The 12,147-nt window shown below is 38.6% G+C and overlaps 1 protein-coding gene across 5 annotated transcripts in view; it reads right to left on the reverse strand.

Moving 5' to 3' along the window:
* Nucleotides 1–11,873, reverse strand: part of HERC1 (HECT and RLD domain containing E3 ubiquitin protein ligase family member 1) — a 183,025-nt gene extending 171,152 nt beyond the window's left edge. For 4 of the 5 annotated variants that reach the window (XM_072738751.1, XM_072738753.1, XM_072738750.1 and 1 more), the window contains exon 1: nucleotides 11,659–11,869. The gene's annotated coding sequence lies outside the window, so the exon portion shown is untranslated. Of the gene's footprint in view, nucleotides 1–11,658 lie in introns of all 5 variants that reach the window. The other variant, XM_072738754.1, reaches the window with a different exon arrangement.
* Between the last annotated feature and the right edge of the window lie 274 nt (nucleotides 11,874–12,147).

The following is a 12,147-nucleotide window of genomic DNA, read 5'->3' on the forward strand; positions in this document are numbered from 1 at the left end:
CACTGTACCTTTAAGAGTTTTGTAAGCCCCTCTTAATATCTCAGGCCAATTTAAGTTAACCAAAACAATTTAAACTATTTCCAAAATAAATAAGGGAAAGAGGGGACCCTACTAAACTTTTATCAGCATTTCACTACTTCTATACATTCACATTAGCCTTTTTATTTTTTTTTTTATTTTTTTTTTTACATCAGCCTTTTTAGAAGCTACCAAAGTTTTTTTTTTTTTTACTTCCAAAAAGTAAAACACTCTACCTCTATCCTAATCTATAATACAATCAAAAAAGCATCAATATTACTGCAGCCTAACAGCTAGGTTTTAATTAAAATACTAGTTTAAAAAAACATTATAACAGTGTTGCAATTAGAATTACAGGGTTTTTTTTAGAATTACAATTTTAATCTAAATTGTATTTCTTAAAAATAGCTAGGCTTTCAATATAAAATTAAGAACACGCCAATTTCAACAGGCCATCTTTGCCCATTCATCATGCCAAGTTATCTCCTTTTTCCAGATTAAGTAATTTCTAATCACCTATTTAAGAGATCAAGTCCATAACACCATACAATGCAGAAGTTAACTCTCAAAGTCTGGCAGTCTTCCGAAGAAATGGCAACACTTCCTTTATGAATAAAGAACCTAATAAAAGGTCTAGCAACTAGAGGTTATTCAAGGGCTCATTCCTCAAAGCTACCTCTCTCCTCTGTGGAAGCTTGTCAAATACCAGAATATCTGCCGTATCCACAGAGTTGTTATGAAGATCAAATGAGAAAATTGTTACCAAAATACTTTGCAACTAGAAGCCATATACACAGTACAAATATGTGTGTATACATATGTACAAACACAAATGTAAGTCATTATTATTTTACTACTTGATTGTACTCTAGACAATTTACAGACTAAATTGCTCCTTAATATCATTAGATTATCCTCTATTTCAAATACTATCTAGAAAACTAGAAAGATTATATTATCTATGTGTTAATACAGTTGAAAAACAAAAGTATCTTTTATAGAAAGTATCACTAAATTTTCTTATACAACCAAGTATCCAATCATATATAATGAAATTTTGTCAATAATATGGTCATAGTTCCTGTTTTCTCACCATTGTTTATTCTTTTAAAAAGAAGGAACGAAGGAGAATGATAGATTTATATAATTTAGTGAAGAGTGTGGTATAGACAGATACACATATAAAGGAAAAATACTAGGTAACACTTGAACGTTTACTGTGCACTAGGCATTATTCTAAATACTTTTACCTATTATTTAAACCATGGTTAAATCTGATTGAATTGTTAATTATTTGAACTACATTTAACTCACTTATTTCACAGATAAGGAAATTGAAGCACAGAGAGTTTAAGTAACTTGCCCAAGATCACATAGTTTAGTAGGTGGTGTGAGTGCGGATCAAAATTCTGTAACAAAGGGAGAAGTTGGCAGGTGGGGAAGGGTATGGAAATGGCAAGCCTCACTGCAACGATTTTGGCTGATCTAAAATCCTATCCCACTGGGGTACCTAGGTGGCTCAGTCCACTGAGCATCACACTTTTTTATTTCCGCTCAGGTCATGATCTCAGGGTTAAGAAATGGAGCCCCGAGTCAGAGACTCTGTACTGAGCGTGGAACTTATTTAGGATTCTCTCTTACCTCTCCCTCTACCCTTCCCACTTGTGTTCAATCTCTCTAAAATAAATAAATAAATAAATAAAATAGTTTAATACCTTTAAAAAAATAGTTCTCCATTGGCATAAAACATTTAAAAGGTAGAATTATTTAATTCAGAGACAACTTTACTCCATGGTCAAGTTCCTAGAGCTGCATTCCTGGCTCACTATGTACCAGGGACTTTTAGAAGTGCTGGAATGCATAAGACATAGAGATTCATGCTCTCATGGAGTTTACATTCTAGTGAGGAAGGCAAATAAACAAGTAGACAAGTGACTCATTGAATTTCAGGAAGCACAAGTGCAAAAAAATGAAGCAAAAGAGACAAGGAGGGGAACCCTGAGTGGCTCAGCGGTTTAGCGCCTGCCTTTGGCCCAGGGCGTGATCCTGGAGTCCCGGGATTGAATCCCACATCAGGCTCCCTGCGTGGAGCCTGCTTCTCTCTCACTCTCTCTCTTTCTGTGTATCTCATGAATAAATAAATAAAATCTTAAAAAAAAAAAAAGACAAGGAGAGTGGAGGGGAAATGATCACTATTTTCTATAGTATGATAACTGATAATCTCTCTAAAGAAGTAAACTCGGAGAACTCTTCTTTAAGCAAACTTTTCAATGATGGGAAGGAGGACGCAGTTCAAAGACCTGAGGAAAGAGCATTCTGAGCTGAGCAAGAACAAATACTGAGCCCTGGGAACGTACCTGTCATGAACAAAGAATATAGGGAGTTTAGTGTAGCACAAGTAGAATGAACAGAGAGAGGTAGACAGGGATTAAACACAGCATGTAGTGCCTTATAAGCCAACACCAGGAATTTGGCTGTTTATTTTTTTTAATTAATGTATTTATTTATTCAGAGAGAGCGAAAGAGAGGCAGAGACACAGGCAGAGAGAGAAGCAGGCTCCATGCAGGGAGCCCGATGTGGGACTCGATCCCAGGTCTCCAGGATCACACCCCGGGCTGCAGGCGGCGCTAAACCGCTGCGCCACCAGGGCTGCCCTGACTGTTACTTTAATTGTAAAAGGAAGTTACTGTAAAGTATTAAATAGAGGAGTCACCTATCTGGCTGACAGTTAAAAAAAATCATTCTAGCTACAAGTGGAGAATAGACTTTCAGAGACCTAATGAGAAAACAGGGAAAACAGTTAAGAGACTGTAATTACCCAAGCAGGAAAAGATGGTAGCTTAGACCAAAGTAATATAAGGTAGAGATGAAGATATATGATCAGATTGGAAATATATTTAAAAGACAGAGTCAAGAGGTTTTGCCTGATGGGCTTATTATATGGTATGAAGAAAAGAGAAAAATTACAACTGACACCTAGGCTTTTTGCCCCAGTAACTAGCTGAATGGTCCCACCATTTACTAAAAGCTGATTCGGAGGAAATGATGAGGACAGGAATCACACCTTCTTTATTGCACAAATTTAGTTTGAGATGCTCATTAGACAGTCAATGAAATGTGGAATAAGATAACACTGGATCTCAGGGAAAGGGTCTGGGCTGAAGATAAAAGTTTGGAAGTCAATCAGCATAGAGAGTTTTTAAAGCCACAGAAATGGATAAATGCAGACTGGAAAGAAGAAACTATTATTATTCTCATTTTTACAGATCAGGAAACTGAATTTAAGAGTTAAGATTTGTCCAACATCACTCTGCTAGCAAGTGACAGAGTTAGGGGAAAAAAACCAAAAACCAAAAAACAATAAAACAGATCTGACTACAATGTCCATGACCTTTCTCAACTGAAGTTCATCATCTAAACCAGAGACCGTGAAGCGAACACTGGAGTAAATATCTTCTCAATCCTCCAAAGAATAGTACATATCTAGTGCCATTCTAGATGCACTGGAAAGAACTTAATTCTTTACATACAGTGCCTGTCCAAATGTCCTAGAGCATTTAGTTCTCTCACAGAACCCTAAGAAAAAAAACTCTACTATACTATTATCCTATTATTATTATTATTATTATTATTATTATTATTATTATTCTACTCTTAGGAATCCTTTAAAATGAGATTGGTGAACAATATAAGTTACCTTGTCATGTTGCCTCAGTCATGTTGCCTATGACTTTTCATGGGTTTCTCTTTGTAACCAGTAAAATCAAGTGTCATTTGAAGTTTTTATAGCCACAAAAAATCATTTTAAGATTTACACAACCTCTGCTGGTTCCATTCACAATCAGCACTCAGCATCTTTTCTTGAGAACACCAGTTCATCAGAAAACTACTAGAATGTAAGCTCCTCTGGTGAAGAACTTATGTTTTTTGTATAGACTTGTCAAATCAAATCACTCTGTTGTACACCTGAAACTAATGTAACATTGTGTGTCAACCATACTTAATAAAATGTTTTTTAAAAAACAATCTTTGTCTTTTCACTAATGTGTCCCCAGCACTTGGAAGAGTATTCTTTCTGGGAAAGAACCTAAGTTTCTAACTGGGGCAACATTTGTTTCCTTGTAAGATGGGAATGTTTTTCATGTTGCCTTAGTATCTTGGTCCCACTAAAATCTGGTAAGATTATCCTAATCCAGAACTGTACACTCATTTCGTTTTAAGAGTAATCTTCTTTCTTATGGAAATATAAAAGAAAAGTTTCCAGATACAGCCATTATTGGTCAAATAACTACCATACCATGACTTCAATATGTACTGTGTCTACTATTCAAAATAACTAGCATACAATGTGAACCAAAACTACTATAACATATATACTCTGGAGAAAAGAACATTCTCCTTACAATTTCAGTTATCCTTTGTTAAACTCCAGAAGTATTTCAGAGCATGGGTATTATGAATCAATGCAATAACTCCTATTAAATGCAAAAGGTTTCAAAGAACAATCCTGACTAGACCAGAAAAAGCATTCCAACTGATTTCACCTGCACATAATAACCTGCACGTATCAGTGCATATTAGTGGACAATGTATTTCATATTCAAGCTATCAGAACCTACCAATGACAGGTAAGTGCCCCTACACAATAGGTTGGGGTCATAGAAATGACTATAGAGCATTTTTAAAAGTCAGTCATCTCAAAAATAAATAAATAAAAGTCAGTCATCTCTTGCAAAAATAAAAATAAATATAAATACCATGACACGTTCTCTGTGAAGTTATGGGGAAAACAAGTGTTCTCATACAATACCAGTGGGAATGCAAATAAGTACAACACTTCTGTAATATCTAACACAACTACATACAGTAGCCTTCCCCCCTTATCCAGGAGATGCCCGAAATCGCAGATAGTATCAAATCTATTATACAGTGTTTTTTCCTCTATGTATGTATCCACAATAAGGTTTAACTTGTAAATTAAGCAAAGTAAGAGATTAACAACAATAATAATAAAATAGGATAATTATAACAACACAACTGACCCCTGAACAATGCAGAGGTTAGGGGCATCAATACCTCATGCAGTTGTAAATCTACATATAACTTTTGACTCTCCAAAAATTCAACTACTAAAAGTCTACTGTTGACCAGAAGCTTTACCAATAATATGAAGTCAATTAATACATATTATGGACACTATATGCATTATATACTATATTATTATAATAAAGTAAGCTCAAGAAAAGAAAACATTAAGAGAATCATAAGGGAGAGAAAATAGGTTTACAGTACTGTGTGGACCTAGGCAGTTCAAACCTATGTTGTTCAAAGGTCAACTGCATACTGTAATAAAAGTTATGTGAGGGGTGCCTGGCTGGCTCAGTCAGTAGAGCAGGCAACTCTTGATCTCAAGGTCATGAGTTCAAGCCCCACTTTGGATGTAGAGCCTACTTTAAAAAAAAAAAAAAAAGGTATATAAATATGGTCTCTCAAAATATTTTATTGTATTGTACTCAATCTTATGATGATGTGAGATGATAAAATGCCTACATGATGAGATGAAGTAAGATGAATCACTTAGGCACTATGAGGTAGCATTAGGCTACTACTGACCTTTCTGGTGGATCACCTGCTTCTAGACCACTGTTCACCACCAATAAGTGGAACCATGGAAAGAGAAACTATAGACATAAGAGGGACTACTAGATGCACTCAACTTTTAACCCAGCAATTCCACTTACAGAAATCTACCTTGAAGATACACCTCTAATAATACAAAAATATCCATGCACAGGTCAATTACTGTAATACTGTTTGTAATTACAAAATATAGGAAACTAACTAAATACCCATAGAATGACTAAATACCCATAGAATGACTGAGTATATTAGAATATACCCACAGAGTGTAGTGCTGTACAGCTGTAAAAAAAGAATGAACAATATCTATTAAAAAGAATGAATGGAGGGACGTCTGGGTGGCTCAGTGGTTAAGCGTCTGCCTTTGGCTCAGGGCATGATCCCGCGATCCAGGATCGAGTCCCACATCAGGCTCCTTGCACGGGGCCTCCTTCTCCCTCTGCCTCTGTCTCTCTCCTGTGGGTCTCTCACGAATAAATAAAATCTTTTTTAAAAAAATAAAAATTAAAAATAAAAAGAATGAATGGATTTGGGAGTGATTTCCAGGATATCCAGTGATTTCCAGTAAGTAAAAAAAAGTAAAGTGCAAAAGAGTATCTATAACACGCTACTCTTCACATAAGAAAGGAAAAGGAAACAGTTGGGCAGTTCCTCAAAAAGCTAAACACAGAGTTCTCACACAACCCAGCAATTCCATGCCTAGGTATATATCCAAAGGAACTGAAAATATACGTTCACACAAAAACTTGTACATGAATGTTCACAGCAATATTCACAATGACCAAAAAATGGAAAGCCAAATGTCCATCAAATGAGGCACAGATGAATAAAATATGATATGCTCATATAATTATCACTCAGCCATAAAAAGGAATGGAGTACTGATATATGCTACACGGATGAACCTTGAAAACATGCTAAGTGAAAGAAGCCAGGCACAAAAGTCAACATATTATATGATTCCATTTACATGAATGTCCAGAATAGACAAACTCATATAAACAGGAAGCAAAATAGTGGTTAAAAGTGGCTAAGGAAGGTGGAATGGGAAATGACTGCTAATGGATACAGAGTTTCCTTTCGGAGTGGCAAATACATTCTTGAATTAGATCATGGTGATGGCTGCACAACCTTGTGAATATATGAAAAACCATTGAGTTGTACACTTTAAAACAGTAATTTTTGTGGTATGTGAATTGTATCTCAATTAAAATTGTATGAGAGGGATGCCTGGGTGGGTCAGTCAGTTAAGCATCTGCTTTCAGCTCAGGTCATAATCCCAGGGTCCTAGGATCAAGCTGCACATCAGACTCCCCACTCTGCAGAATCTGCTTCTGCCTCTGCCCCTCCCCCAGCTCATGCTTTTTCTCACTTTCAAATAAATAAAATATTTAAAAAATAAATAAAGTTGTATGAGAAAAAAAGAAAGGACCATAACAAAACATACACAATCTATTCATTTGTGTAAAAGACATAATAGGATAAACCAAAAAAACTGAAGAGACTAGGGGCTAGGAAAACAGACTGGGAAAGGGGGTGGAGGTGGGAATCAGGTAGTAGGAATGAGTGACATTTCTCTGATTATATCTTTTTATATAGTAATGTTTAGTAACAGTCATGTTTCAGAGACCTAGATAAATAATCAAAATCAACCAGGACTGAGGGGGTAACCCAAAATGGAATACAAAGAGTAAGAAAAGAACCAAACTGCATTACAGATGAATAACATAACTACACTAAAAGAGTGGAGAAGAACCTAAATAACTTCAGAAAATAATACTTTGACTAGATACTGTGAGAATAAAGACAAAAAAAAAAAAAAAAAAAACCTGTACTCTAATTAGCAAATACGTTTCTCATAAATGTAATGGGTTAGCAATCAGTAACTACTTGATGAGCATTATAAAAGTGAACAAGTGGGATATGATCTAGTATCTATATGACCTATTGTCTACAGATAAGGAGAGCCAGGTTTTTCTTATCAGAAAAAAGTTACAAATAAGAAAGGACTAAAGGTTAGAATGAACCTTGTGGTGTTGGACTAGATCAGAAACTATCAATATGAGCTCATGGTTTTTAATATATATAGAATATAAATATAGAAATAAATGCATATGTGTGCACTCACTTGTATGTGTGGGAGGATTAGTATATACACCTATATTTCCTAGCTCTGTCCTCTGAAGCCCTCTGAGGGCCTAGGGGCACTGACACCCCAGTGAGCACACCTAGCATCCAGATCTTGATTTAAATTGTATTCTCCAATAAAAAGAATCAGAGTTCCTTAGACAAGTTATTGATTCCAGGACTGGTACAAAGAAATATACAACATGAGTGAGAAATAGGCTATGAAAAAAAATAAATAAATAGCCTATGATGCCAGAATAAAAGGAAGTGCTTGAAAAAAAAAAGTGAAGGCCAACCTGAAAAGGCTCTTAATGAATGGCCAAAGCTGAAACAATCTGAGCAATAAAAAAATACTATTGGGTTATAACATGTAGAATAAAACAAATACCAACAAATACCCATGAGATTATAACTACATAAATAAATAATTGAATAAACAAATGAGAAAGAAATACCTCTTCCTAACAGAAGAATTACAGTAATATGTATTATAAAAAAAAATCACCATTAGGTAAACACCACAGTAACTGCTGCAGACAGTATCTACCAACACATGCTAAAATCAGTATAAATAAGTTTTGAAGAGAAACAGTATATCTGCATAGTCTCAAAGTATCTCCCCCAAGATATGTATCAAAAGGTAGAATAGTAACTTTACAGTAGAAAACAGAAGCCACCTTAACAAAGTAATCAAAGTTAAAATATCACTAGCAATAAGACATCTCAACACCACCACCCCTCTAAAATGATGCACTGAAGACACATCACTTCTGTGGTTTCCTTGCAAACATACATTAACTTCAATCTAATCATGAGAAAAACATCAGACAAACCCAAAGTGAGAAAAATTCTACAAACTGACAGTACTCATCAAAAGTGTCAAGATCATGAAAGACAAGGAAAAGCTGAGGAACTGTTACAGATTGGAGAAGAGGAAGATAACTAAATGCAATGAATTAGGTTGTGGAACAAAAAATACCATTAGGGGTAAAACCAGTGAAATTGCAAGAAAGTCTGTAGTTAGTTAATAGTATTATACCAAAGCTAATTTCCTAGTTTGGGTCACTGTGCTATAGTTAAGTAAATTGTCAACATCGGGAGATGGTATATGAAGAATATTTTATAGGAATTTTCTTTACTATATTTGCAACATCTATGTAAGTCTAACATTACTTCAAAATAAAGTTAAAAATAAATAAAACCCATCAATTGATCAATTACCCAACTGTCATATTTCTTTGCTCAAGGATCTCACCTATAATTTAATATTCCGATTAATTTAGAGGGCCCATTAAATGACAGCAGAAAAAACTAAAATCATAGAAATCATATCTGGCATCTAAAAAGTAAATGAGCTACTTTATGTTCCTTTATACTTTTTTTTTAGTCAAAAAAATTTGCTAGCTGTTGTGACTTTACTGGCTTTGCAAATTTCCTTTTAAGTGATGTGACCAATTTGTTGTTTTCAACATCATGATAATCTGCTGTATATGGCCGTTACAATGCATTTCATTTGTCTATAAAGCCAAAATTTTATGTATATAAAAAATTATCTTTTGCAGGTTATAGTAATTTTTTTACTTTATTACAGTTGTCCAACTATAAAATTTAGACTGTTTCACAAATCAATTTGCTTTTAGCCTAACAAAATTCTCTCCATATCCCAAACCACAAAGTCTTTATTATTGTTATTGTACTGAAAATCTGAATTTTAAAAGATCAACTGTTCAATGTATCTTTTTTTTTTTTTAAGAAGGAATAATTTCATCTTTTTTGGGAAAAAAAATGCTTGGGAAATTAGAATTCAATTGCTATTTATTATTTACATCCTCTACTAACCAATCCAGCCCAATCAACAACACAGTCTTTGAAATTCCTTTAATCAAACAGGATTTGCAGAAGATGTTTACATTAATAGACTAAGTAACCCAAACGTTTACATTTGCTTTCCCCTCCATGCACCACCAGGATGCCTGCATTGGGAGTGGGATACATGACCAGCAAATGAATGGTAAGTGTCACATGTAAACAGCATGACTAGGAATTTAAGAAATAAAGTGATTAGAAAACCTTAGGGAAAGCAAAATTCATAAAAGTTCAGAATTACAAAATGCCTTAATAGGCCATTTAATCCATTCCAATGACAACCTCAGACAAATGACAAAAAGATTTTTAAAAGATGACAAATGACACTATCCTATTTTTTAAAGTTGCCAGATTTCCAACCTCCCTGGTTGTTTCATCCTGCCATATAATCCTGTCATATAATTTGGGAGAAATATTGTAAGACTATGCTTTGTCCAACCTAATGCTTTCTTTTCTCAAAGAATACATTTTAACTCATTTCCAAGATATACTCAACTACAGGTGCATTATATGTGTGTGTACATACATCCAGACCTACAACACTCAGTTTTGCTTATAAAAACTCACACCACAGAAACCTACATAATCAAAGGTACATATCCATCCCACCTCAATCACAAAGGCATTATAACAAACAGAATCACATAACGATTTTGGCCTAAAAATAACCAACTGAAATCAATGTTATAAAATCTTGAGGTTTCTTCCCACTGTGAATAATCACAGTTTGATTTCCACAAATACCGCTCCTTTTCAGCGCCCACCACGGGGTGGAAAAAGCACGTATGTACTAGATCCAAGGAGATGATACTCTTTTAACTCTTGATTTTTAAAGCCATTTAAACAATCATCTCGGCAGAGCCAATGAAAGAGACTGTAATGACAGAGTAGAGCCAGTGATCGTGAACCAGCAACCAGTTTTAATCAAGCGGGCCAAAGGGACAAATCATCTTGAAACACAGAGGATGGGGAAGTCCCAAGTAATGATGAGCCAAGTACTAGCTGAAAAAAAAAAAAAAAGTCAGGTGTCTGGTAGGTAGGTGTCTGGTAGGAAGCAACACCAAAATGGTAACCATGAAATGCTATCTCTGGAAATGGAATTACAAGGGCAAGTTAGTCCCAATCTGGTGTAACTGCAATTCTGACTATCCACATCTCCTACAGTACTGTAGATGTAGACATTATTCCACAAGCAAGCAAGCTCCGTCTCTGCTCACAGCTCTCCGGGTTGGACAGCATGGCTTTTTATATAACCTCCTGGGCAAGGTGGTACCAACCAGTTCCGGCGCTCGTGTCTCCCAAGCACCTACCCCCCATCACAGAAAAGGCTTCGCCGGGTTCCCTGGGACAGCTCTTGTCATCATCACCCTCATCTTACCCACAGACTGAACAATGCAGCTCGTCTCTCCTCCTGGAAGCACAGGCTTTTATGAACTGTTATGTTACAGAGGTGGGAGATTAGGACAAAGATTTACTAGGGGATGAGCTGCCCCCATCCAAAAGCAGAGGAAAGGAGGAAGACACGTCGTCCCTCAAAAGGCGGGGTCGGGGTGGGGGGTGGGGGTGGGGGTGGGGGGGAGGGGGACCCTGGCGTCGCGGCTCTCCCTAAAGAGTCAGGCCGCTGCCTGACCCCCCCCCCCGCCCTAGCCCCGGCCTGCGGAGGGGCCCTCGTCGGCGGATAAAGCGGTGGGGGAGAAGGGCAGAGGCCCGAACCCCGCGGGTCGAGGGGCCAGCACAGCGAGAGCCGCCGGAGGGGCGGGTCCCCCTGCCCCTTCGGGAGAGCGGCTCTGCTCCTACGGCGGCTCTGCAAGCGCCCGGGGGGCAGGCCCCTGAGGCCGGGGGCCCCGCACGACGCCGGGAGGGGTCCCTTAGGCCTCCGCCCGCCGCCCACCCGGGACCCCGGCGCCCCCCGCTCGGCCGCGGCCCGGGAACGGCCCCGGCCGGCCTTGCGCGACCCGCGGGGCACACGCACAGGTGTGGCCAGGAGGGAGAAGAAGAAGCGTTACCGTGCGCGGCTCCGAAGCTGGCAGGGGTGGGGCGCGGCTCCGGCGACCCGAGCCCGGCTCGGCAGCGGCTGCGGCGGCCGCGTCCTTTATTTTTGCTGCAGCAGCGGCGACTTGTCAAAGGGAAAGACGTAAGAGGCGGCGGCGGCGGCGGCGGCGGCGGCGGCGGCGGCAGGCAGGCAGATCTCGCAGGATTTGGGAGGAACTCTCGCGCAGTCTTGCCCGCTCGCCCCGCCCCCCTCCGCCCCCTCCCCCCGCCCCCTCCTCCTCCTCCCCAGGTCCTGCGCGGGAGGCAGGAGTTGGGGGAGGAGCGCGGAGCGGAGTAGCGGGAGGAGGGCAGAAGGGAAGGAGATTTGATAGCGGGGGGCGGGGGGCGGGGAGGTGTTGACTTAGGTTCTGGGCCACGCTGTCCTCGCCTGGCAGCCCCTGCAGAGTACAAACAGCGCAGTCCGCCCGCTGGGGCAGGACGCCGCTTATGAGGCACAATTGGAG

This window comes from Vulpes vulpes, chromosome 15, assembly GCF_048418805.1.
Source record: "Vulpes vulpes isolate BD-2025 chromosome 15, VulVul3, whole genome shotgun sequence".
Taxonomy (NCBI): domain Eukaryota; kingdom Metazoa; phylum Chordata; class Mammalia; order Carnivora; family Canidae; genus Vulpes; species Vulpes vulpes.